General features: G+C 38.1%; 1 long non-coding RNA gene across 1 annotated transcript; it reads right to left on the bottom strand.

Annotated features, from left to right (window-relative positions):
• Nucleotides 1–591: 591 nt before the first annotated feature.
• On the bottom strand, nt 592–26,722 carry LOC124290241. The gene is made up of 4 exons (XR_006901864.1): nt 26,642–26,722; nt 25,897–25,903; nt 7,946–8,027; nt 592–692 (listed from the first exon to the last, which is right to left on the bottom strand). It is a non-coding gene; the product is annotated as an uncharacterized LOC124290241 (long non-coding RNA).
• Nucleotides 26,723–26,944: the final 222 nt, after the last annotated feature.

Here is a 26,944-nt window from a genome sequence, read left to right as displayed (position 1 = left end):
TCAAGTACCGTTAGAACAGTGGTTTAAAAGTGTTTTTTCAATTCTTGAGGCCAATGCAAACACGTGCATATGAAGAAAACTTCGATGCGAAGATCACGTGATCGACTTCACGTGCAAAACCTGATTTGGCACTAACGTCATTTGCACGACGAATGGATGGGTTTGAGTGGGTTTTGCTAACGTTTTTCTAGAGTCGAAAGATAGGGATCCCATTTCGGATACATAGATGTATCATCAGAGAAAAATTATTCATTATTTTTCATTTTGTGAAGTTTCTTTTTTGACTCAGTATATATCCTGCTGCCACATATTCGCCCATTGTATTGCACATTTCAGTTCCAAGCCTATATCCCTTCCATTAACATGTTTGTTCAGTATGCAGTGATTTGGTCTGGTTATTTGATCCTTGTATTATTTCATCATGTAGCTCTGGTTCTGGATAAACATTGTTTTCATGTTTGAAATCACCTCGTATCAATAAATTGGAGATCAAGAAATCGCTACTCCACTGTACTCAAATGTACCTGTAGACTGTGCAGCTGCAACGAGCCCCGCGCCAACTCCCGTCGTCGCAGCTGTATACATCCCGGCCCCGATAGCAACTGGCCCCAGTACCGCACCTGCTACAGTTCCACCCACAACAGCGGGGACCCAGGCCCACGGGCTATCCCAGAAACTCTTCTCCTTGTCCTCTTGAAAACATATTTCATGCATTAGGTTTCTTACTCCAAATTTTATACGATACAAGATAGAAAGTCAAGAATTCGTAGAGTAACAGCCGATTCTTGAAAAAACATAGAATCATTTTCTTCACAGTGATTTCACCACTGTTCCCTTATAAAACCCCACAATAACACAATGACCTTAATGGTTTTGACACGGACATAGGGACTGGTGTAATGTCTTCCATGACTATCGAAGGGTCTTGCTGCTTTAATCATTTAATCATGACAATACCTCAAATCTGATGCTGATTCAACCATGCATACAAACAGAACTTTGACCTTGACGTTTATATGCTGACCTTGACATTGGATTTTTTTCTAACCAGATGCAATGTTCACCAAAACTCTCAAACCAGAAGTATCTCAATCACTGACATTTAAAAAAATAGAACAATCATTACTCAACCCATTGCTTTTTGTATAGTTAACCGTCAGACTGACAAACGTAGACGGTTAAACCAACGTTTCGTCAAAAGTGCTCCCCTGACCTTGACCTTAACATGACAGAAGCAGCCATGTTTATTATGGTTGTTTAATAATGGTCGAAATGGTACATAAAATGGTAACCACGAGACAGAACGCACACCGGGACGGAGTGGCCAATGTTCCCACAAATAAACCTAACCAACTTCAAAACTCAAAACCGAAAGTTGATGAAAAATTAATTCAAGTGATATTGACTCGAAGATATTTTAGCGAATTGTATATTGTGTGCCAGTTACAATAAAAGTATTATGCACAAAGATACTAAAGTTTCGCCGGTATTATAATTAAGCACAAAAACACGTTGGCAAAACAAAGAAGTAGGATATAGACTGGATAAACAGTCTCCACTAAATAAACTTGGTAGGCCATTACTTATTATACTACTATTACAATATGAAAAAGATTTACTTTTTTTTGGACAGAGTAAATAGGATTATTACATAACTCGTTATAAGCTATTACCTATAGTAATAGTTATGGAAGACAAAATTGGTAGAGAAATCCTTGAAACAGGAAGTCTGATCTAAATGGGATGACTCGGAACCGGAAGATAGCATGGATCTGCATTAAATATGTCGTGTGAAGAAGCTGAAGTACCGTCAGTACAGCCGAACATTGTCGTGTGAAGAAGCTGAAGTACAGTCAGTACAGCCGAACATTGTCTTGTTAAGAAGCTGAAGTACCGTCAGTACAGCCGAACATTGTCGTATGAAGAAGCTGAAGTACCGTCAGTACAGCCGAACGTTGTGATGAAGAAGCTGAAGTACCGTCAGTACAGTCGAACATTGTCGTGTGAAGAAGCTGAAGTACGGTCAGTACAGCTGAACATACTCGTGTGAAGAAGCTGAAGTTCCCTCAGTACAGCCGAACATTGTGGTGTCAAGAAGCTGAAGTTCCCTCAGTACAGCCGAACACTGTGGTGTGAAGAAGCTGAAGTACCGTCAGTACAGTCGAACATTGTCGTGAAGAAGCTGAAGTTCCCTCATTACAGCCGAACATTGTCGTGTGAAGAAGCTGAAGTTCCGTCAGTACAGCCGAACATTGTCGTGAAGAAGCTGAAGTACCCTCAGTACAGCCGAACATTGTCGTGAAGAAGCTGAAGTTCCCTCATTGCAGCCGAACATTGTCGTGTGAAGAAGCTGAAGTACCGTCAGTACAGCCGAACATTGTCTTGTCAAGAAGCTGAAGTACCGTCAGTACAGCCGAACATTGTCGTATGGAGAAGCTGAAGTACCGTCAGTACAGCCGAACGTTGTGCTGAAGAAGCTGAAGTACCGTCAGTACAGCTCAACATTGTCGTGTGAAGAAGCTGAAGTACGGTCAGTACAGCTGAACATACTCGTGTGAAGAAGCTGAAGTTCCCTCAGTACAGCCGAACATTGTGGTGTCAAGAAGCTGAAGTTCCCTCAGTACAGCAGAACACTGTGGTGTGAAGAAGCTGAAGTACCGTCAGTACAGTCGAACATTGTCGTGAAGAAGCTGAAGTTCCCTCATTACAGCCGAACATTGTGGTGTGAAGAAGCTGAAGTAACGTCAGTACAGTCGAACATTGTCGTGAAGAAGCTGAAGTTCCCTCATTACAGCCGAACATTGTCGTGTGAAGAAGCTGAAGTTCCGTCAGTACAGCCGAACATTCTCGTGAAGAAGCTGAAGTTCCCTCAGTACAGCCGAACATTGTCGTGAAGAAGCTGATGTTCCCTCATTGCAGCCGAACATTGTCGTGTGAAGAAGCTGAAGTTCCGTCAGTACAGCCGAACATTGTCGTGTGAAGAAGCTGAAGTACCCTCAGTACAGCCGAACATTGTCGTGTGAAGTAGATGAAGTACCGTCAGTACAGTCAAACATTGTCGTCTGAAGAAGCTGAAGTTCCGTCAGTACAGCCGAACATTGTCGAGTGAAGAAGCTGAAGTACCGTCAGTACAGTCGAACATTGTCGTGAAGAAGCTGAAGTACCCTCATTACAGCCGAACATTGTCTTGTGAAGAAGCTGAAGTACCGTCAGTACAGCCGGACATTGTGATGAAGGAGCTGAAGTACCGTCAGTACAGCCGAACATTGTCGTGTGAAGAAGCTGAAGTACCGTCAGTACAGCCGGACATTGTGATGAAGGAGCTAAAGTACCGTCAGTATAGTCGAACATTGTCGTGTGAAGAAGCTGAAGTACCGTCAGTACAGCCGGACATTGTGATGAAGGAGCTGAAGTACCGTCAGTACAGTAGAACATTGTCGTGAAGAAGCTGAAGTACCCTCATTACAGCCGAACATTGTCTTGTGAAGAAGCTGAAGTACCCTCAGTACAGCCGAACATTGTCGTGTGAAGTAGATGAAGTACCGTCAGTACAGTCAAACATTGTCGTCTGAAGAAGCTGAAGTTCCGTCAGTACAGCCGAACATTGTCGAGTGAAGAAGCTGAAGTACCGTCAGTACAGTCGAACATTGTCGTGAAGAAGCTGAAGTACCCTCATTACAGCCGAACATTGTCTTGTGAAGAAGCTGAAGTACCGTCAGTACAGCCGGACATTGTGATGAAGGAGCTGAAGTACCGTCAGTACAGCCGAACATTGTCGTGTGAAGAAGCTGAAGTACCGTCAGTACAGCCGGACATTGTGATGAAGGAGCTAAAGTACCGTCAGTATAGTCGAACATTGTCGTGTGAAGAAGCTGAAGTACCGTCAGTACAGCCGGACATTGTGATGAAGGAGCTGAAGTACCGTCAGTACAGTAGAACATTGTCGTGAAGAAGCTGAAGTACCCTCATTACAGCCGAACATTGTCTTGTGAAGAAGCTGAAGTACCGTCAGTACAGCCGGACATTGTGATGAAGGAGCTGAAGTACCGTCAGTACAGCCGAACATTGTCGTGTGAAGAAGCTGAAGTACCGTCAGTACAGCCGGACATTGTGATGAAGGAGCTAAAGTACCGTCAGTATAGTCGAACATTGTCGTGTGAAGAAGCTGAAGTACCGTCAGTACAGCCGGACATTGTGATGAAGGAGCTGAAGTACCGTCAGTACAGTAGAACATTGTCGTGTGAAGAAGCTCAAGTACCTTCATTGCAGCCGAACACTGTCGTGTGAAAAAGCTGAAGTTCCGTCAGTACAAACGAACATTGTCGTGTGAAGAAGCTCAAGTACCTTCATTGCAGCCGAACACTGTCGTGTGAAGAAGCTCAAGTACCGTCAGTACAAACGAACATTGTCGAGTGAAGCAGCTGAAGTACCGTCAGTACAAACGAACATTGTCGTGTGAAGAAGCTGAAGTACCGTCAGTACAGCCGAACATTGTCGTGTGAAGAAGCTGAAGTTCCGTCAATACAGTCGAACATTGTCGTGTGAAGAAGCTGAAGTTCCGTCAGTACAGCCGAACATTGTGATGAAGGAGCTGAAGTACAGCCAGTACAGTCGAACATTGTCGTGTGAAGGAGCTGAAGTACCGCCAGTACAGCCGAACATTGTCGTGTGAAGAAGCTGAAGTACCGTTAGTACAGCCGAACATTGTCGTGTGAAGAAGCTGACGTACCGTCAGTACAGCCGAACATTGTCGTGTGAAGGAGCTGAAGTACCGTCAGTACAGCCGAACATTGTCGTGTGAAGGAGCTGAAGTACCGCCAGTACAGCCGAACATTGTCGTGTGAAGAAGCTGAAGTACCGTTAGTACAGCCGAACATTGTCGTGTGAAGAAGCTGACGTACCGTTAGTACAGCCGAACATTGTCGTGTGAAGGAGCTGAAGTACCGTCAGTACAGCCGAACATTGTCGTGTGAAGAAGCTGAAGTACCGTCAGTACAGCCGGACATTGTGATGAAGGAGCTAAAGTACCGTCAGTATAGTCGAACATTGTCGTGTGAAGAAGCTGAAGTACCGTCAGTACAGCCGGACATTGTGATGAAGGAGCTGAAGTACCGTCAGTACAGTAGAACATTGTCGTGTGAAGAAGCTCAAGTACCTTCATTGCAGCCGAACACTGTCGTGTGAAGAAGCTGAAGTACCGTCAGTACAAACGAACATTGTCGAGTGAAGCAGCTGAAGTACCGTCAGTACAGCCGAACATTGTCGTGTGAAGAAGCTGAAGTACCGTCAGTACAGCCGAACATTGTCGTGTGAAGAAGCTGAAGTTCCGTCAATACAGTCGAACATTGTCGTGTGAAGAAGCTGAAGTTCCGTCAGTACAGCCGAACATTGTGATGAAGGAGCTGAAGTACAGCCAGTACAGTCGAACATTGTCGTGTGAAGGAGCTGAAGTACCGCCAGTACAGCCGAACATTGTCGTGTGAAGAAGCTGAAGTACCGTTAGTACAGCCGAACATTGTCGTGTGAAGAAGCTGAAGTTCCGTCAGTACAGCCGAACATTGTCGTGTGAAGGAGCTGAAGTACAGCAAGTACAGTAGAACATTGTGATGAAGGAGCTGAAGTACCGCCAGTACAGTCGAACATTGTCGTGTGAAGGAGCTGAAGTTCCGTCAGTACAGCCGAACATTGTCGTGTGAAGAAGCTGAAGAACCCTCAGTACAGCAGAACATTGTCGTGTGAAGAAGCTGAAGTACCGTCAGTACAGCCGAACATTGTCGTGTGAAGAAGCTGATGTTCCGTCAGTACAGTCGAACATTGTCGTGTGAAGGAGCTGAAGTACATCAAGTACAGCCGAACATTGTGATGAAGGAGCTGAAGTACCGTCAGTACAGCTCAACATTGTCGTGTGAAGAAGCTGAAGAACCCTCAGTACAGCCGAACATTGTCGTGTGAAGAAGCTGAAGTACCCTCAGTACAGCCGAACATTGTCGTGTGAAGGAGCTGAAGTACAGCAAGTACAGCTGAACATTGTCGTGTGAAGAAGCTGAAGTACCGCCAGTACAGCCAAACATTGTGATGAAGGAGCTGAAGTACAGCCAGTACAGTCGAACATTGTCGTGTGAAGGAGCTGAAGTTCCGTCAGTACAGCCGAACATTGTGATGAAGAAGCTGAAGTACCGTCAGTACAGCCGAACATTGTGGTGTGAAGAAGCTGAAGTACCGTCAGTACAGCCGAACATTGTCGTGTGAAGAAGCTGAAGTACCGTCAGTACAGTGGAAAATTGTGGTGTGAAGAAGCTGAAGTACTGTCAGTACAGCCGAACATTGTGATGAAGAAGCTGAAGTACCGTCAGTACAGTGGAAAATTGTGGTGTGAAGAAGCTGAAGTTCCGTCAGTACAGCCGAACATTGTGATGAAGAAGCTGAAGTACCGTCAGTACAGCCGAACACTGTCGTGTGAAGAAGCTGAAGTACCGTCAGCACAGCCGAACATTGTCGTGTGAAGAAGCTGAAGTACAGCCAGTACAGTCGAACATTGTCGTGTGAAGAAGCTGAAGTGCCGTCAGTACAGCCGAACATTGTTGTGTGAAGAAGCTGAAGTACCGTCAGTACAGCCGAACATTGTCGTGAAGAAGCTGAAGTACCGTCAGTACAGCCGAACATTGTCGTGAAGAAGCTGATGTTCCGTCAGTACAGCCGAACATTGTCGTGAAGAAGCTGAAGTACCGTCAGTACAGCCGAACATTGTCGCGTGAAAAAGCTGAAGTACAGCCAGTACAGTCGAACATTGTCGTGAAGAAGCTGAAGTACCGTCAGTACAGCCGAACATTGTCGTGTGAAGAAGCTGAAGTACCGTCAGTACAGCCGAACATTGTCGTGTGAAGAAGCTGAAGTTCCGTCAGTACAGCCGAACATTGTCGTGAAGAAGCTGATGTTCCGTCAGTACAGCCGAACATTGTCGTGTGAAGAAGCTGAAGTTCCGTCAGTACAGCCGAACATTGTCGTGAAGAAGCTGAAGTACCGTCAGTACAGCCGAACATTGTCGTGTGAGGAAGCTGAAGTACCGTCAGTACAGTCGAACATTGTCGTGAAGAAGCTGAAGTTCCGTCAGTACAGCCGAACATTGTCGTGAAGAATCTGAAGTACCGTCAGTACAGCCGAACATTGTCGCGTGAAGAAGCTGAAGTACCGTCAATACAGCCGAACATTGTCGTGTGAAGAAGCTGAAGTACCGTCAGTACAGTCGAACATTGTCGTGAAGAAGCTGAAGTACAGCCAGTACAGTCGAACATTGTCGTGAAGAAGCTGAAGTTCCGTCAGTACAGCCGAACATTGTCGTGAAGAAGCTGAAGTACCGTCAGTACAGCCGGACATTGTCGTGTGAAGGAGCTGAAGTACCGTCAGTACAGTCGAACATTGTCGTGAAGAAGCTGAAGTTCCGTCAGTACAGTCGAATATTGTCGTGAAGAAGCTGAAGTACCGTCAGTACAGCCGGACATTGTCGTGTGAAGAAGCTGAAGTACCGTCAGTACAGCCGAACATTGTCGTGTGAAGAAGCTGAAGTACCCTCAGTACAGCCGAACATTGTGGTGTGAAGAAGCTGAAGTACCGTCAGTACAGTCGAACATTGTCGTGTGAAGAAGCTGAAGTACAGCCAGTACAGTCGAACATTGTCGTGTGAAGAAGCTGAAGTACCGTCAGTACAGTCGAACATTGTCATGTGAAGAAGCTGAAGTACCGTCAGTACAGCCGAACATTGTCGTGTGAAGAAGCTGAAGTACCGTCAGTACAGTCGAACATTGTCATGTGAAGAAGCTGAAGTACCGTCAGTACAGTCGAACATTGTCGTGTGAAGAAGCTGAAGTACCGTCAGTACAGCCGAACATTGTCGTGAAGAAGCTGCTTCCTAACGGAACGTGACAGGTGGTTGTGAGGGTCCACTTACCTGTGCCACAGACGCCCAGACCGCTGATGAGGAGCAGATAACATACGACGTACGTTCGCAACATGTTGTTACAAGTGATCGTCTGTGAATGAAAGACAGCGGAGTTTTAGTACAATATTAATACTTAACTAAGTAAACATGAGAAAAAGAAGAGGAAAATGATTACATTACGATGTCCGTTCGCTTAATTCGATGTGAAGAGTCCCTTAGGTCAGGCACGCACTAGGAGTGAAACGGTATACCGCGGTATTTTGCCTGCCGTTCAGTATACCGTAATGCTATCCAAAAATTCAGTATTTTCGGTTTTCGTACCGTAATTATATTGACCTTTATAAACCTTTTCTAAATGTCTAGAAATCGAATCATTGTCAAAATATATGCCGCTTTTTTCCCGGAAGTTCGAGACTGCCTCAGCTCGTCTACAAGCAGAGACCATCCAGTCAGCAAGACAGCTACTGCAGATACTAGCGCGGATCAGTAGCTGGCCTCCATTTCTTTTTCAGTTGTTTCAAATCAGACGAACAGCGTCGAGGTGCAACACACCTCGTTTTAACGCGGGTGCCATCCGAAAACGTATGATGACAGAAAACACATAATAAAACGATATTCCTTGATTTCATTTTATTTGATTACATTTGATCCCATTTTCACTCTTTGCAGTAACATCGCAGAAAACGTGCGTGAAATGGCGTCACCTCATTCTATACGTTCACCAGTCACCACTTCCGCTTACCATGTTCATGAGGGTCCGCTTTTCGCGCCTACCGCGGTAGCATCAATTTTACATTATTCTCAGCAATCACAAACTAAATACCGGCTCGTCATCCATGGACCCCTTGACCCGCGTTATTGACTCATTGAAGTCATATTTTACATTCTAAGATGCCTAGCGGTTAGAACAATCGAAAAAACAAACATTAACAGACAATTAAGGTATAGTTTTTTTGATGACGTAACAATTGAATGACTTTATCCTGTCACTGCGCCATTCTAGTGTGCCCCCTCGTAATCGAACCATTTTACATTACGTCACAATGTAAGCGACGTCACGATGCATGTCAGTTGCCATCGCCTCGTACGGCCTCCTACAGTAAACTACGCCGTTGCATCCCGTTTCTTGGTTTGCAGTTGCTTCACGCAGCTAACATCACTGGTGGAAACATTACGTTTATGTTTTTTACGACGGTTAAAATGTGTCAATTCGACTCACAAGTTTTCAGCGACACCGTAACGTTCGCAATGTTTACATTCCCACAATGCAATCGTGGAATGTCGCTTGACTACTCAGCTTCATCTGGATGTACTGATCTAAACTTACGTTGGTAGTAGAAATGCGACGTTCATATTGCCCCATATGGTTTACGTTAATGACAAATGTAATTAAAATAGTTTAGAGAAGATATTTAATCCGAATGTAAACCGTCATCAAACTGTTATCATTTGTTTTTTTCTGGTAACGTTCGTCTTAACGTAGGGGGGCAGACACATCAATAGAACAGCGCGCCAGTTAGCCCTGTGCGAGGATTCATAATTTAGGTCACCGAAACGGTCGTTTGTTTTCTGCCTTAAATTAATCGTAATTATCCCTAGAAAGTATTAAATTTGGCATCTTAGAAAAGAAATACAGTTCGCTCTACCACCATGCACGCAAGCGTCCTCGTACTTTATCTATAATAGTTCAGGGCGAAAGTGTGCTTTATTACACTATACATGGTGGTAGAGCGAACTGTATTTCTTAAATTAATGGCCAACAGTTTGTAAAATCAAACAGAACCAGGTACCCCAGGAAGTCAACGGTGACTTGTCAAACTGTCTCCTGTGTAAAATGTAAGCCACGTAACCAAAGGTGCAGAGTGTTAATTATTATGTTAAACATATTTGAGAAACATGCATTATACTTAAACGATAGCACTATGTATAATCTCTGTTACAATAATTGCTTGAGATATAACCTATTCTGGTAACGGAATAGAATTTCTTTGATGTTATATGTTCGGATCGTTTATAACTAAATCACCGGTAGATTCGAGCAAAACATGTGTACACAGCTGATTGCTAGTTCCAGCTGAGTTTAATAACAGGATGGTTGATTGCAAGTTTCCTGTACATATCTATTTTCATGTACAAAGTTTGTATTTTTCACCTCCAACAACACGATATAGTTTTGACTGGGCACAGCAGACGAAATACCAGTTCTGCTATGTTCATTGAAAATACGTTTTTAGTTATCCTTTATTCCGTTCTAAGCAGGGGCGGATCCAGATTGATTTAGAACATTGACAGTGATCAGTCACACAGACTGGTAACCGTCATATGACTACAGTGTTGTGTTAATTGGTTTACTATATATTATTTATACCATCAACAGAGTCACATTCGACAAGATCTGATTTGTGTATTGTTGTTTTAAAACATGAACATTTCTGGGACATAGGTGATTTCACTACAGTAAATGTTGATGTGATGATAGTAGTACTATTAGTTCCCCTACAACCACGCTTTTTCGTTCTGAATGGTTTCAGATTTCATTCGTGACGTTTTATAATGTATGGCACTTATCTAGAGCTATACTTATCCCTCATAAGATTTAGCAAATATCAATGATCCATAGTCTCATTAGGAATGACAATGTAAATTCAGATTTATAACGTTATCTGCTCCCCATGAGTGCAGAATTGAAATGAATGAATATAATTCACATCGACACGTGAGCTTACCAAACGAATCACTATATGGTCTGGAATGTAAATGCAATCGTAAAAACGAAAATGGATTTATTCGGGAATTTATAGCCAAAGTATAGCATGGTTATTTATCGACTATTTATCGATACAGTGTTACTTAGTCTCCTATATCATATATGCAGAACTGTAATCCAAATTCGTGAATAACCTTGATTCCTGGATCGCGGAAATTTTCATGCAAGCTCGTAAATTAAGTCTCGACTAACGTCACGAAGCAATATTTTGATGTACATGCAATGCCACGCCTCGCTGACAAAAGTTCCGAATTTCTGCATTACATGCAAAGCACACTAAATATAATTATTCAACAAACGTTTCATTCACGAGTGGAATATTAGGCATTTTCAATTTGCTGGATCAATGAATAAAGTAAGCAGTACGTACACAAAATGAAATCATCTATTTAATACATGAATTTCGCCGTACTTTCCCTTATATCCAAGAATCAAAGTTACGCGAGAGTACAATTTTTTCGGCATGAATATAATCTTTCACAGAAAAAAATTATATTATATTATTTGAAAAGACTATAGTATGAATCTCTCGCGCGGTGATCAACGCATTCAACATCGTTAACACAACTTTTTGCCCAACTTCTTTGAGTGGCATTTTAGAAGTTGGAAAGAACAATATAGAACAAACTTTATGGATAACAACGGTACAAGAATCTGTATCGAAAACGTCGCACTCACGAATAAAAGAAGTTGTTATCCATAAAGTTAGTTCTATATTGAACTTTTGCTCAGCTGACTGTGTTGTTTTGGGTTTTGCGCTATGTTCCATTTCAAGAAAGTCTCCGCTACAATCAGTCGCGAGCGAGCATCAATGGATACGAAACTACAACATTATCACATTATCTGCTCCCCCATGAGTGCAGAATTGGTAAAATGAATGAATATAATTCACATCGACACGTGAGCTTACCAAACGAATCACTATATGGTCTGGAATGTAAATGCAATCGTAAAAACGAAAATGGATTTATTCGGGAATTTATAGCCAAAGTATAGCATGGTTATTTATCGACTATTTATCGATACAGTGTTACTTAGTCTCCTATATCATATATGCAGAACTGTAATCCAAATTCGTGAATAACCTTGATTCCTGGATCGCGGAAATTTTCATGCAAGCTCGTAAATTAAGTCTCGACTAACGTCACGAAGCAATATTTTGATGTACATGCAATGCCACGCCTCGCTGACAAAAAGTTCCGAATTTCTGCATTACATGCAAGCACACTAAATATAATTATTCAACAAACGTTTCATTCACGAGTGGAATATTAGGCATTTTCAATTTGCTGGATCAATGAATAAAGTAAGCAGTACGTACACAAAATGAAATCATCTATTTAATACATGAATTTCGCCGTACTTTCCCTTATATCCAAGAATCAAAGTTACGCGAGAGTACAATTTTTTTCGGCATGAATATAATCTTTTCACAGAAAAAAAAGTATATAATATTATTTGAAAAAGACTATAGTATGAATCTCTCGCGCGGTGATCAACGCATTCAACATCGTTAACACAACTTTTTTGCCCAACTTCTTTGAGTGGCATTTTAGAAGTTGGAAAGAACAATATAGAACAAACTTTATGGATAACAACGGTACAAGAATCTGTATCGAAACGTCGCACTCACGAATAAAAAGAAGTTGTTATCCATAAAGTTAGTTCTATATTGAACTTTTAGCTCAGCTGACTGTGTTGTTTTGGGTTTTTTGCGCTATGTTCCATTTCAAGAAAGTCTCCGCTACAATCAGTCGCGAGCGAGCATCAATGGATACGAAACTACAACATTATCACATTATCCGACGAACTATAAGTCAGAGCTGATATAAGTGAAATAAAGATATTAGGCATCGTTTTGTTGGCAACTGTAGCTACAGAACCGAAGCGATGTGATTTCATTTCTAGAACATACATGCATTGTAATTATGTACGACCATGTGATGTTTTCGCACAAGACAAAGTCTTTACTGAAATCAACCGACTAGAAGGAAACAATTGGCCAATGAAATCAACAATCATCGATGGAAACATGTTTCCAAATTTGCACTTTGTGCAGCTGACTGGCAGTGCCATAACATGTGAGATGGTGACCTATCCCAGGAAGACCAGATTACGAATCGCTGGTAGCGATTGCCCAAAACAGGTACTCTGTTTTTATCATTAGGATTAAATATCAATTGTTATTAATGAATAATGCAACATGTCTTTTACAATACTTGTAAATGTTACCAATTACAATGATTAAAGTAATATTGGCTAAGAAAATATTTAGAATTATGAGTTCCTATTACAATAATTAACGAACATGTTTGTTTTTTTTATGCAGTCAACTGAAAGAACCACCAGCACATCATCAATCAGTAAATCTCAGGAGTCACTTACACATCACCCATCAACCTTTTCATCTGTAAGTTGATAATAAATTCATAAATAAATACATAATAAGTTAATATATAACTGTGTTTATAATATTTGCAATGTTGTAATTTTATAATGATTGAAAGTAATATTGGCAAACAAATTACTGTTGCTAATTCCGACACCAAATCAGCTATCTCTGACCACATCAAAGCAAACCCAAATCATCAAATAAAGTGGTCCGACTTCACCATTCTCGCCAACAACCAAACGGACTTCACTAAACGCAAGCTCACCGAAGCCATTCACATCAAACGCCATAAGCCCACCATCACCCGTGACCAAGGATACTTCATTCCATCAGCTTATGATCCACTCCTCCACCAAGCCCAATCTATTGTATAAACATCGCACCTATTGTATAAACATCTCCTTCATTGTAACTACTCCTGTATTTATACATCTCTGGCTTCCATTCACTATCCTTTGTGTACTCACTGGCTTCATCAGCTTACTGCTTAACCAATTATGGCAATTATGTTGTTTCCTTTGTCAATTACAATGTATGTTGTTTCATTGTTATATACAGTATATATATGCAGCTCCTCCACTTCATGTATCACTCTTGCTTGACAACGGTACAAGAATCTGTATCGAAACGTCGCACTCACGAAATAAAGAAGTTGTTATCCATCAAAACTTGTTCCATATTGACTTTATATCTTGTTGATATTGTTCTAAATCCTGTGTTTAGTACTCAAATGTACTTATCTAAGACATATCGAAAAAACTACCTCTCACAACTAAATATTTATCTTGGATGTGTTGAATGTTGACTTTATATGTTGTTGATATTCTTCTAAATCCTGTGTTTAGTACTCAAATGCACTTATTTAAGATATTCCGACAAAAAAACAAACAAAAAAACAAACAAAACAAAAAACAAGACAAAACAAACTACCTCTCACAACTAAGTATTTATCTTGAATATTACTGCTGATGTTTATATACATTTGAAGTTGATCATCCATAGAACACAACTTTTCCTGCAATTATGCTAATATTTAAGACATACCAAAGAACTACCTCTCACAACTTAGTATTTATGTTAAGTATTACTGCTGCTGTTCTGTATTTTAAGTTGACTATCCATAGAACCTGGTTTTTACTTAACATATACCTATCTACCTCTTACAACTAATTATTTATGTTTGATATTACCGGTGCTGTTTGGATTACATTTGAATGTCATGATTGTCAAATAATAAATTATTGACTTGTATTATTGATATTATTCAACATTATGAATCCTGTGTTAAATACTCAGATATATACTTATTCTTTAAGACATACCAGAAACGTTATTTTACTCCTAAAGAACAAGAGAGATCACCTTCAAGTTATAATCAAAATACTGTGTAGAAAATGTGTATTAGATGTTGGTTTCATTTGTTCTCTTATATTGTGAGATTTTAAATGTTGTTTCAGGACACAATAAGTCAACCCATAAATTAGTCTAAACTGTTTTAATGATGATATTTTTTAATCTTTTGTGTTAATGCTCAATATATATATATTCAATATTATATATTGTTGATATTTGCTTCTAAATCTTATGTTTGATGCTGAAATATGCTTAAATACCTCTGTCAACTAATTTTATCTTGATATTACTGCTTAATGTCTGTATTAAATTTGAATGATTTGATTTTTAAATATTATATTTGTTGATATTATTTTAAATCCTGTGTTTAGTACTCAAATGTACATATTTAAGACAAACCCCAAAAAAACCTACCTATCACAACTAAGTATTTATCTTTAAAAAAAAAACCACCAACAACAACAAAAAACAAACCCCAAACAATCAACTACCTCTCACAACTCATTATTTACATTTGGTATTACTACCAATGTTTGTATATCATTTGAATGCCATGATTTTTCAATAAGAAGCGTGAATATTGGTATTGTAATTTGCAGCGTTTCGTTTCCCCAGAAAATACAATACCCATGAGATACAATCAAGTTGGGCTTCCCCCAATTGATTTGTACAAAGCGCTGACAGTGCTCAAGGACCTGATGAAATGTTGAGCTGATGATGTCAACGTCGACGATGAAGATTTTCTCTTATTCCGGTAATGACCGCAAGCACCTATGTGATAGATGCGGAATAATATGTTTTCGCTATACCCGTCACTATTGTAATCAACATAATCAGAACAATTATACCACCAAGATAAAACATTTAATTAACCTAAGAAAAAAAACCCGATTAACTGGTAGGGAACTATGTGAGGACTGTGGTAACATTTATTCAAGAAAATATACACACCATTGTGCACAAAATGTTTATAATTGTGTATGTGGGTATGAGGGTAAGTGTAGAATTCTGTATCTGATACATGATCGCAAATGTAAAATTAGAAAGAGGTATACTTGTACTGAGTGTAACACAAAGTTTTATAACCGCACTTTGTTTAATAATCACATTAAGGTTTGTGAAATTTACATGAAGAAGAAGAAACAAAATTGTAAAAAGTGTTCGAAATCATTTCATACTTTAAAAAGTTTATGTTTACATCAACGAACATGTCATAACAAAAAGCTATCTATTGCTTACAATTGCAGGAAATGTAATAAAAGATTTCCCAACAAAATACTTGTAACTGTTCATCAAATACTTAATCACAATCAATATGGTGGTGGTGGATCTACACAGGACGAACCTTGGGTCAATGATATCAGTAAACCATGGAATAATGAAGATGGTGAGTTAATAGATGAACCTTTAAAAGAAACATATGAAACTTATAAATCAATAATTTTGAAACCTCACGATGATTTCAATGTAAAGAAAATGGTTCGAAAATTTAATTTCCCTTTAGGCGGAAGTGATATTAATGAGATAAACTTCGAATCACAATTGAAGTATATTTATCAACAGGAAAATCAATCCTTCAAACTAAATTTATCATTTGGCATTATTTTGCAAAACTTGGATACAGGTCAATACCGTTACTTCATTCCATACCATAATGCTGATTTATTTGACAAACCTCTTTTGATCCTAAATTTACAAAGCCTAAAACGAGTCCTTAAGAAAATAGAAGATAAGAATATTGAAGATTACATAATGTTACAAAGACCAAATACTAAATGGAAAGCTGTTTTAGTTACAAATATTGTGTACACAATATATCGTACCTCTTATACGTTAGGGAATGGAATGAGCATACGCCACCATGGTTAAAAACAAAATGAACCTAATTACTTTTGGTGATAAGTCAGATAATTTGTGTGCTTTTAGATGTTTAGCATATCACAGGAAAAACAAATACTTTTGGGAAAAAAGAAAAGAAAAAGTAATGGATTAATGAGATTAGAAAAAGATACTAAGTTTCTTTTTTTAAAATGGTATGAAGCAAAATTTGGAAAACAAAATGAAAAGAAATCTTGTAAATGGAAAATAAAATAATTTCAAGGATTATCAATTCCGGATGATGTACCTTCTTTTGAACGAGTGTTTGGAATTAATGTTAATGTGTTTTTTTATAATTCAGATGAAGATAATTGTACACCTTTATACCTTTCTACTAAAACTGACGGATATCGTTCCACACTGAATATGAATTGTTTTGATAATCATCTGAGTTATATAACTAATTTAGCTGGTTTCACTAAAAGATATAAGTGTAGATGCTGTGATATGCTTTTTCCAAAACCATACAGACTGAAAAGACATGAAAAAAGTGAATTCTTTAGGAAAACTAAATCTAAATACCCTGGAGGATACTGTAAACCAATCAAGAATGTTTTGGAAGAATTATTTGAATTAACTGATGTTGAAGTTCCTCCTAACCTCAAACTGTATGATTGGTTCATAATGTATGATTTTGAAGCTATGTTGGAAGTTATCCCAAATATTGATGTTATAAATAGTGAAAAGCAATCATGGACACATAAACACATACCAGTGTCTGTAAGCATATGTAGTAATGTTCCAGGTTACACTCAGCCTAAATGCTTTATTCATGAGAATACAGAATTATTATTGAAAGAGATGGTGGGATATATGTCTGAAATTAGCATTTGTGCAAATCAGCGTACAAAGGAAAAATATCAAATGTTTTTTACACAACTGGATATTCAATTAGAATATTGGAAGAAACATTCCATTGGTGATAACATAACAATGTAGATTGTGACACTGGACGTGTCAATGTTCAAGATGGACAGAGTTATTGTGACAATGATATCGTCATCGACGATGACGCTGATTATGATGCAGATGAACTAACTATCATAGTGCCTTGCAAAAACTGTGTGAGACTAATCACTTGAATGTGAGTTATAACGACAGGGAAGATTTGGAAGACAGTGACTTTGAGGAAGATTTGACTCATAATTCTTCCGAACAAGAAAAGGATATCTTATCTATTTCTTCAGTTTCAGCTAAACTTTTATAATCAATTGTTATCAATGCAGAAAAAATTAAATACTTATGTTAGTCAGATACCAGTGACCGGATTCAATTCACCAAAGTATGATTTGAATTTAGTGAAAGCACGTTTAGCTCACTCCCTTGGTTTGGCTGAATCTAACAAGACTAGTTTTGTGCATTGCTAACTCTCAGTTTATGTTTTTAGATCTTTCTCAGTATCTTCCTCCTGGTACTAGTTATGCTGATTTCTTATTAAATTTTGGTGTTTCTCAGAAAAAGGGATTCTTTTGTTATGAATATTTTACAGATATTGATGTTTTAAAAGAGAAACAACTACCACCTATTTAAGCTTTTTGGTCAAATCTCAAACAATGTAATACTTTAGAAGACCCTTGTAGTTCACAGTATCTTAAGAAATGTACATATAATCCTGATAAGGATTCTAGTGAGATTTTATCTATGATGAAATTACGTGAGATACCCAAATCTAAAGAAGAAAATTATAAGTACTTAAAAGAGATATGGAAGTCAGAGCGAATATTATCTCTAAAAGACTTTCTTATATGGTACAATAATCTAGATGTTTTTCCAGGAATTGAAGGTGTTTCTAAACTTAAACATTTCTACTGGACTAAACTGCATATTGATATTTTAAAGAGGCTATATCTGTGCCAGGCATTGCAAGGAAGTTATTGTTTAACTGTGCCCATGAAAACAATTCCAGCTTTTCATTATTCAATGAAGGAAATAAATCTTTATATCATGCAGTAAAGCAAGGGAGTGGTTGGGGTCCATCCATTATTTTCACAAGGTATCATAAAGCAGGAGAAACTCATTTACGAGGTAACCCTAACAAATCATGCAAATCATGTGTTGGATATGATGCGAATGCTTTGTATCTCAATTACATAGCACAGGAGATGCCTGTATCATACTATGTGAGATGGTTACCAGATGAAACCAAAAAAGAAAATCAATTTTTTAAAAGATATCAATCGGAAACATATACTGCGGCTTATGACTGGTTAGATTGGCTATCATTCAAGAAAAATATGACTATACACCATAAACTAAGGTAAAGGTAAAGAGAACGCAATTGGACCATATTTTGTAGACGGTTATAGTAGAGAGAAAAAGTGTTGCTTCGAATTTTATGGATGTTATTTTCATGGTTGTCAAAAACCTAATTGTTCACCAAAAAAGAAACAAACAATTGTTGGTGATAAAGAATATCAAAGATATAAGAGGGACTATGGAGAGAGAAACTTTTATCAGATCTCAAGGGTATGACATCCTGGTAATTTGGGAATGTGAGTTCCGTATTTTACGAGGGACAACTGAATTTCAAGACTTTCTCTTGCAAAGGCAATATCCATTCTCACGTAATTATCATCAGAGTTCAGTTACTGAAACAAATATTTTAGAGGGGTGTTGGATGACTCCCTGTTTGGTTTGGTTGAAGTTGACATAGCAGTGCCGGATCCATTGTATGATCAATTTGCAGAAATGTCACCCTTATTTGTTACCACTAAAGTACCTTATGAGGTAATTGGTCAGCACATGCAAAATCATTCAGAATCACGCAATATGAAGAAAGATGTCAGGACTTTACTAGTAGGTGGGATGAAAGCACGACATTTATTGTTGGCTACTCCTCTACTAAAAATGGTATTTATTGCATGGTTTACATGTTACGAAAGTTCATCAAGTAGTAAAATATGGAAGGAACAAATGTTTCCTTTACTTTGCAGAAAAGGTAACACAAGCCCGTCGGTTAGGGGGATGCTAATCCTGATTTTGCTGTTATGGGGAAGTTTTCAAATTAATTGGAAATTCAGCGTATGGGTCTATGCTTCTGAATCAAGAAGCTCACAAAAATGTATTTATCTTCATGGGGTTGATAAAGCAAAAATAAAAAGTAAATTCTCCAACATTCGTGTCAATATGTGAACTGGAAGACGATGATTATGAGTTGCAAACGGCAAAGAAAACTATCAAACTTTCACTTCCAAATGTTCTTGGTTTTTTCATTTTACAGTATGCTAAGAAACGCATGCTGGAATTTTATTATGACTTCCTTGATAATTTTGTTGATAGATCTGATTTTGAGTGTCTACAGATTGATACTGATAGTTTATATTTTGCAATAAGTGGTAGAACCTTATCTGATATCATAAAGAAAGATAAGAAAGATGAATTTGATCATATGTTAATGGGGTTTTGTGATAGAGATAACATTGAATCCTGATGCTGAATCACTTCTTCCCCAGAGAATGTTGCTCTTTCCACACCTTCCTTGAGGGATAAAAAGGACACCGGGTGCTTTCAAGTTGGAAAGCCAAGATTTTGAGATGATCTCGCTCAATTCAAAGACTTACGTCTTAGCTAAAAGTAAAGATTGTAGTGATGACAATTTGAAAGTTAGTTCTAAAAGGTCTCAGCAAGAGAGGACTGAAGAACGTTGTTGAAATGTACAAAGATGTATTATTTAGAAAAGAGACTGACTGAGTCACGCCGCTTTTAGCAATATTCCAGCAATATCACGGCGGGGGACACGAGAAATGGGCTTCACACATTGTGCCCATGTGGGGAATCGAACCCGGGTCTTCGGCGTGACGAGCCAACGCTTTAACCACTAGGCTACCCCACCGCCCTTTAGAAAAGAGAGCAAATCTTCTATCAATCATGGGTTTCGAGCACACAACAATCATGTTTATAGTTACAGACAAGAACGTTGGGGTTAAGGTGCTTCTATTGCAAAGAGAAGTGCAAGATGATGGTATTTCAACCAAACCTCTGAGGTTAGTACTGAAACCTGTTGTAAAATAGACGGAAAAAAAAAATGTAACTGTTTGCATTGAATTTATTACAATTGATATATATTGTTAATGTCATCATCACAAACATATATTCAATGTAATAAAGAAATTATATGTACAGAAATCATTGTTGTTGTTTTATAATAATAATATAATAACAATAATACTACCTCTAATACTGACTGACTGACTGAGTTTGGTTTTACGCCGCTTTTATCAATATTCCAGCAATATCACGGCGGGGACACGAGAAATGGAGCTTCACACACATTGTGCCCATGTGGGGATTCGAACCCAGGTCTTCGGCGTGACGAGCCAACGCTTTAACCATTAGGCAACCCCACCGCCCCACTAATACCTCTAATATCTACACCACAGTAAAGGTGTTACATGCTTTGATTTAATTCTCCTTTTTTGTGACATCTTTGATCCTTTCACCCGTGGATTAGTCTCTGACTTTGCATTCGTTCGGTTGCATTTGTCTTCTAAATCTGTCTTCTAAATATTCAAATGATGGCTTGTAGCAGTGAATACTTTACACATATGTTGATTAGATACGATTATCATCAATCAAATCATCAATAACCAACAAACTATGATCATTTTGATTTCCCGAAAGTTCAATTAGTTTTTTTCTTCAGAAGGTATTCCTTTATGGAATTCTACAAACAACTCTCGAGAATTATTATTTCTCTCAATTTTTTCATACAAAGGTTGCCAGACAGAATATGCATACAGAACTTTCTGAAATGGTTTTGTAAACATAGAATTGGCATTCTCAATTAATCTTTTAGTAAACATAGATTTACCTGATTGTGAACATCCTGCTATGTAAATAGTACTTGGACTTGGAATTAACAAAACAGGTGATATATCATTCGACATTATACAATCAGAATTGAGAATCAAACCTTAATGATATAGTATCAAGTTAGACAGGATATGCACAGTATAGCTCACGAGAAGAACTGAGACATTCTGGATATCTTTTCAATATATAATCAAAAACATATACATCATGTACATTTTTATCCTCTTTGTCGAATCGATTAATATTATTTCATCCATTGAATATCCTCTTAGACGAAACATTAAGTAAAATAATACATATTGAGCACACACATTGGAATGAAAACTTTGTAATTGATACCACTCGTTAAATCTGATTCTATAATCTCTGTGTTTTATGTTCAACAAGAAAGAGTAAATATTCTTTTGAGAATAACTAGTTGATAACATTCCGAGGACTATCAAATACTTCCATATTCCTACTGTTTTCATGATAAATAGCTAACCAATGATTTCCAGGTTTTGAAATGGGGTCAGTATTTACGATGTATGCTTCTTTCTGCCATGATGATCTCTGATTTTGCTTAGCAAAATACCTCAACAATTGATCCGATGCAAACACTCCTACAACATATTGTCCGAAGAATATGATCACACTGTATAACACAATTCATTTGGTCCACGTATTCATGTTGATGCAGTCGTTGATTCTGTTAATGGTGATGTTGCTGCTATCGCTCCACTGACATATTGGGGAGCACCAGTCAATTAGTCTAAACTATAACACTTCTAGCTTTATCGATCTCAAAAAATATCCAGGAAATTCTCCATAAACTATACAGTTTGTTGTCTCTGTTAAAGCTGTTCCGAACTGAGCTTCTAATCTCAAGGTAACCTTTGTTTTGCAATGTAAGATATGAAGTTTCATGATGACAACTGAACAATGGTTCCAACTGAAAAGTGTACAATGCATATTCACCAGAAAGTTCATCACGAGTTACATTCAAATTAATGTTATGTTCACTATCCTAGGCCCTGATGCACGTAACATATTAACAAACAAGGGTATGACAGTTTGACCTGAGGTTTTGGTTGTATATGTTAACTTCATCGGTCCCGAATCTCCAACGGCTACTCCATCACAGAATAAAGTGATCTGTCTCAAATCAAAATTTGCAAAACGAGAAAGGATTTTTGTGCAAATCCCCAGCAACTGCTTTTGGTCAAACAAACGCAATAATAACTTTATTTGGGCGTGTCCGCGAAAATATTTGGTCCCATGAAAAGCCAACCTGACCTTTGGGGGATAACATCATCATTTTATTTCTGTTTTGCAATACATATACTTTACAGTTAGTAAGACCAAGAGCTTCATTATGACCCCAAATTACACCTGATTTTACGGAAACTTTCATTACTTTCAAAACTGCGTCTTCTAATCGAATCATATAATTTTTCTGTGTTGTATTTTGACATAAGACAAAAACTTGTCGAGCTTCTGTATAACTTCACTTGAACATCAACCTGGTTTAGAAGATAACGTTTCATTCGAAAGAGATCATGGTAAATGGGACCCTCCATGTCAAATGTTTTGCTTCCTGTGTGAACTCCATCGCTGATAAAGTCCTTCGTTTGCTCCATTCGGATCAGGGTCATCCATTGCTTCCCGAGTGTCTTTATAGTACATCTGTGACGTTAATGTGCTTTCCTGATGTATCCCTACTGCTGTTCATCATCACGTAAAACATGGCTCTGTATGGGTAGTGATTACTTGTAGAATTAATCAAACGTCCTTGTATCCATACATCAACTTGTGAAAACAAGCTGTGAAGAAACAGGTTAACGGGTTGCACATTCATGGCTACGATCCTAAGGATGTTCCATCAGACTTAAGGATTTTGCATTTAATATACAAACTAGATCTTCTTAGATCTAAATACATGTATTCGCATTTTGACCAATTTTATATGAAATTCAATTGGTGATGATTTCCGTCAGAGGTGATATTGATCTGTATTCTTGTATATATGATCTTTGTACAGCGGTTTGTGTTGGGGGAAGGGTTAAAAGATCCAGTTCTGATGGTTGAATTTCACTGAAGAATTTTGAATCACTCGATAACATTGCCATGTTAATGTTCTTCTTGAAATGTTCTGAAGATGATGATTTAAGAACTGAAGATATCTGGTAATAATGATCTTCCTCTTTCCCACCAATCCGTTTTCTCTTGGCTATTTCCCTTCCTGCTTTCTTTTCTTCTTTAGTTTGTTCTTAGGTTGCGTCCCACTTCTTCTCTTTACCAATGGTTCTTGGTATACTACCACCTTTGCTTTTTTTTAGTTTTAACCATGGCAGTGTAGGAAACTGAATCGGGATTGCGTACTATTTCAGCTTTAGCTTGTTGTACTGCCTGTTCACTAGGGCTCACCATTTTTATATCTGACTGTTGCATCTTGTTATTTTCAACAGAAGGGGCGTGAATGCTCCTTTCGATTGCTTGATGTAATTCCATTTGAAGTGTTCATAGTTGAAATCAACTGTTTTGAGGGAATATGTTCTCTCTTTGGCAACGTTAGAATAATGTTTCACCCAAAGGTTGGCATTTGGAACATACAAGGATTGTCCAATCTCTGTAGAACTCTGTAACACTGACATTGTAAATTATACCAGGAAAGGGTAACGTTTGAGGTGAAGTGACATTGACACTCTCTCCTTAAAGAATGCTGCTGGTTCTCCTTTATGATTAGTTATATATATTCTTATCTCATGTGTAGTTGTATTGATTGAACGACATTTGATATATTGATAATCCTGCAATTCAGCATTCCATGTATTAGGTTTATTAGGATATATTCTTCGAAGTAGTGGTTTGGGTTCACCATCAACAAGAATAGGTTCACAAATTGAACAGTGGATATATAATAAATTATCTGTTATAGTGGTACCTTTCTTCTTTCTGTTTGTCCCTTGTGCAGATCTTTTTAGCATAAAATTCTGTTAATGCTATGCTCCAATAACCTTCCATGACAATGGGATGTCTAAAGTGCTAAATGAAATCATATGGTTTATTATCAGAGAAAAGATTATCATTGCTGTCACTATTTATAATCAGCCTCTGTTCTCTCATCTTCAACAATCTCACTTGCATCTATCCATGAATTGAACTTCGACGGGAATCCACTCCACTTAACTAAAGACTGTTTTATTGTATTTCTTCCTCTTCCTTTCCAACGAGTTTTATGACATGATCAATATGCAAAAGATTGTCATCTTTCTTCACTCGTTGCAATTCTTCTACATTGTAAAAAGAACCATTGATTTATTCAGAGAGCAAATCTTCAATCCTATACACAGGAATTCCAGCTTTCCGAGTTCTGTCAACAACCTTAAATACTTCTTTCTGACCACTTTTGTTGATACTCCTTTCAAAAGTTCTTTTTTGACAATGACACTCTAACAAGGTCTCCAATCTTAAATTTGTATAACCTAGAGTTTTGATTGTGCACTATGTTTTCAAATGTTGGAATATATCTGTAACCACAGTGCTGCTTGATTTTGTTTAGTCACTTTAGAAGCTGACAACCCAAAAGAGACCTGTTTGGCCTTTTATTGTAATTGGAAAGGAGATCTTCAAGAATATCAATATATCTGTAAGATCTTTTGTAAGAGAAATATCTAAAACATCATATTTCGCAATGTCCGTATGAATCTTTCAGCATAGTTAGCTTTTACACCTGAATTTTGTGTGGTAAAATATTTTACATGTTGTTTTAGATATTTTTTCAGGAGATGGTTATTAAATTCATGTCCTTTGTCTGAACGTATAGCCATAGGTTTCTTTTCAACTGAATCCAGTATACTTTTCAAAGCATGATGAACGGTTTTTACTATTTTTGTTTGATAGTGGGCGAACCCAAACATATCTGGAAAAGCAATCAATAACCACTAATAAAAGGTTACATTGTTATTATATTTTGCAATGTTAGTAACATCACACGCAAATCAACATCAAACTGAGCAAATAAGCCACTTGTTATGACTCTGTTTCTTGGGAACCTTCTCACTGGTCTGTGTAAAAGTATACACATCTTGGGATTGTAACCAACGTTTAGTCTTTGCTCTGGATATTCCGAAGTGTTTAACGTTAGAGTACAACTTATCCAATCCACCGAAAGCTCCAGGTTCCTTTGGATTGTAATATTTTGATTGCAGAATCTTTTCCTGCTCTGCACCGCTCACTGACATGTTTTTATCGTGTCAGTATTTCCCTCACAGAACGACATACTTCCTCAGTCAACGACTCTGTTTTCAAAGCTGTGTTTCTATAATCCAGACACTGATATTTAAGAAGGTAAATGGATGGTATTCTAGACACACACGATAAAGATGTCACATATTTCCGCCATCGATGAATAACATCTGTTTCATCTACACAGTTCAGACTATGTTTGATGATTTCTTCTGAACACTTTTGTTTGTTAATAATAGTTTCTGTAACAGTCATAACATAAAGCATGAACCAACAATTCTTCAAGGATATGACATATTTCAGAACTTTCAATTTCATCTATAACCACATTGTTGAAATTCATGATTATTGAAAGATTGAAGTTGTTTGTTTTTTTACTTAACTGATTGTCAACGTCACGCAAGTTACCAAATACGCCACACAATAAGTATAATTACCTTCAAAATATTTGAACGTTTACATAAGCTCTATTTAAACCTCTTAAGTAGATTTATAAACATAATCGCGGGAGATTCTACTTGATATGAGTACAAATAATCTCTTAAGTAGTTTAATAAAGATAGTCATTAAGTCGTGTGATTGCTACGTGATATGAATACAATAAGGTGGACATTCAAAACTGTGGTTTTGAGCGGAACACTATATACTACTGATGATAGTGACTTAAATCATACTTGGCTACTTGCTAGTCTGCTACACAACTGTGGCCTCCTAGGTTCCAGTGAGACTTTAGTTCTTCTATCTAGTCATGAAATGACCAGTTTTGTTCGTTCAACCTAACAAATATTATTGTATTTTTCCCATGGTATTAAAGAATGCAAAGTTTAACTCATGTCAATTTTCTGCATTATGATCATATCACATATACCGAAACGGACCGTTACCAAAACGGGCCGTACCGAAACGGACCGTACCGAGGCCTTGTACCGCAATATGTAGCGTCCGTGGTAAGATTGTACCGTTTCACCCTAGCACGCACGCACTTCACAAACACACCAACTATTCCAACACTAACATGTGCGTTGATATTTGGTCGCTATTTTTCACGAAATTGTGCACACAATGCAAGACATGGAACTGAACGACCACATTAATTAAATATCGATAAAATCGTCATTTTATCACATTTGATGATGCGATTGTCGCCGATATGTCCAGTATCTTCCATCGCTATAAAGTGGGTTTTGACGGAAATTTTCGAATGCCCTGTAAAATAACTAATAAAACTAGAAGGCCGTTTTGATAAGAAACTGACTGAAAGGAATGAATGACTTACCCGAACAGTCTTATGTGTACAACTTCTCTTCTGCGTGTGTTGTGAAGCGCTCGGCTTTTATATGGTTGTAATACCCATGACGTAAGTCAATGCATGAGCTACGTAGCATCATGTGGAACTTTCCTAAAAGGGCACGTATCTACCACCAGTCACCGTTCTACTCGCATTGAGTGACTAATAGCTCGTGACCCTCACAGTGACGCCCACCTGGCATTGATCCAGTTTACAGAGAGCCATACACCACACACAATTGCTGTGTTACCCAAATTTACTAACATTAGGGAATATACGTTTCATCCGGCG

The sequence above is a fragment of the Haliotis rubra genome, unplaced genomic scaffold (assembly GCF_003918875.1).
Source record: "Haliotis rubra isolate DU_JTF1 unplaced genomic scaffold, ASM391887v1 Scf46, whole genome shotgun sequence".
NCBI classification, from domain to species: Eukaryota; Metazoa; Mollusca; class Gastropoda; order Lepetellida; family Haliotidae; genus Haliotis; species Haliotis rubra.
The sequence above is the reverse complement of the archived record's forward strand: the minus strand, read 5'-3'. Positions and strand labels throughout refer to the sequence as shown.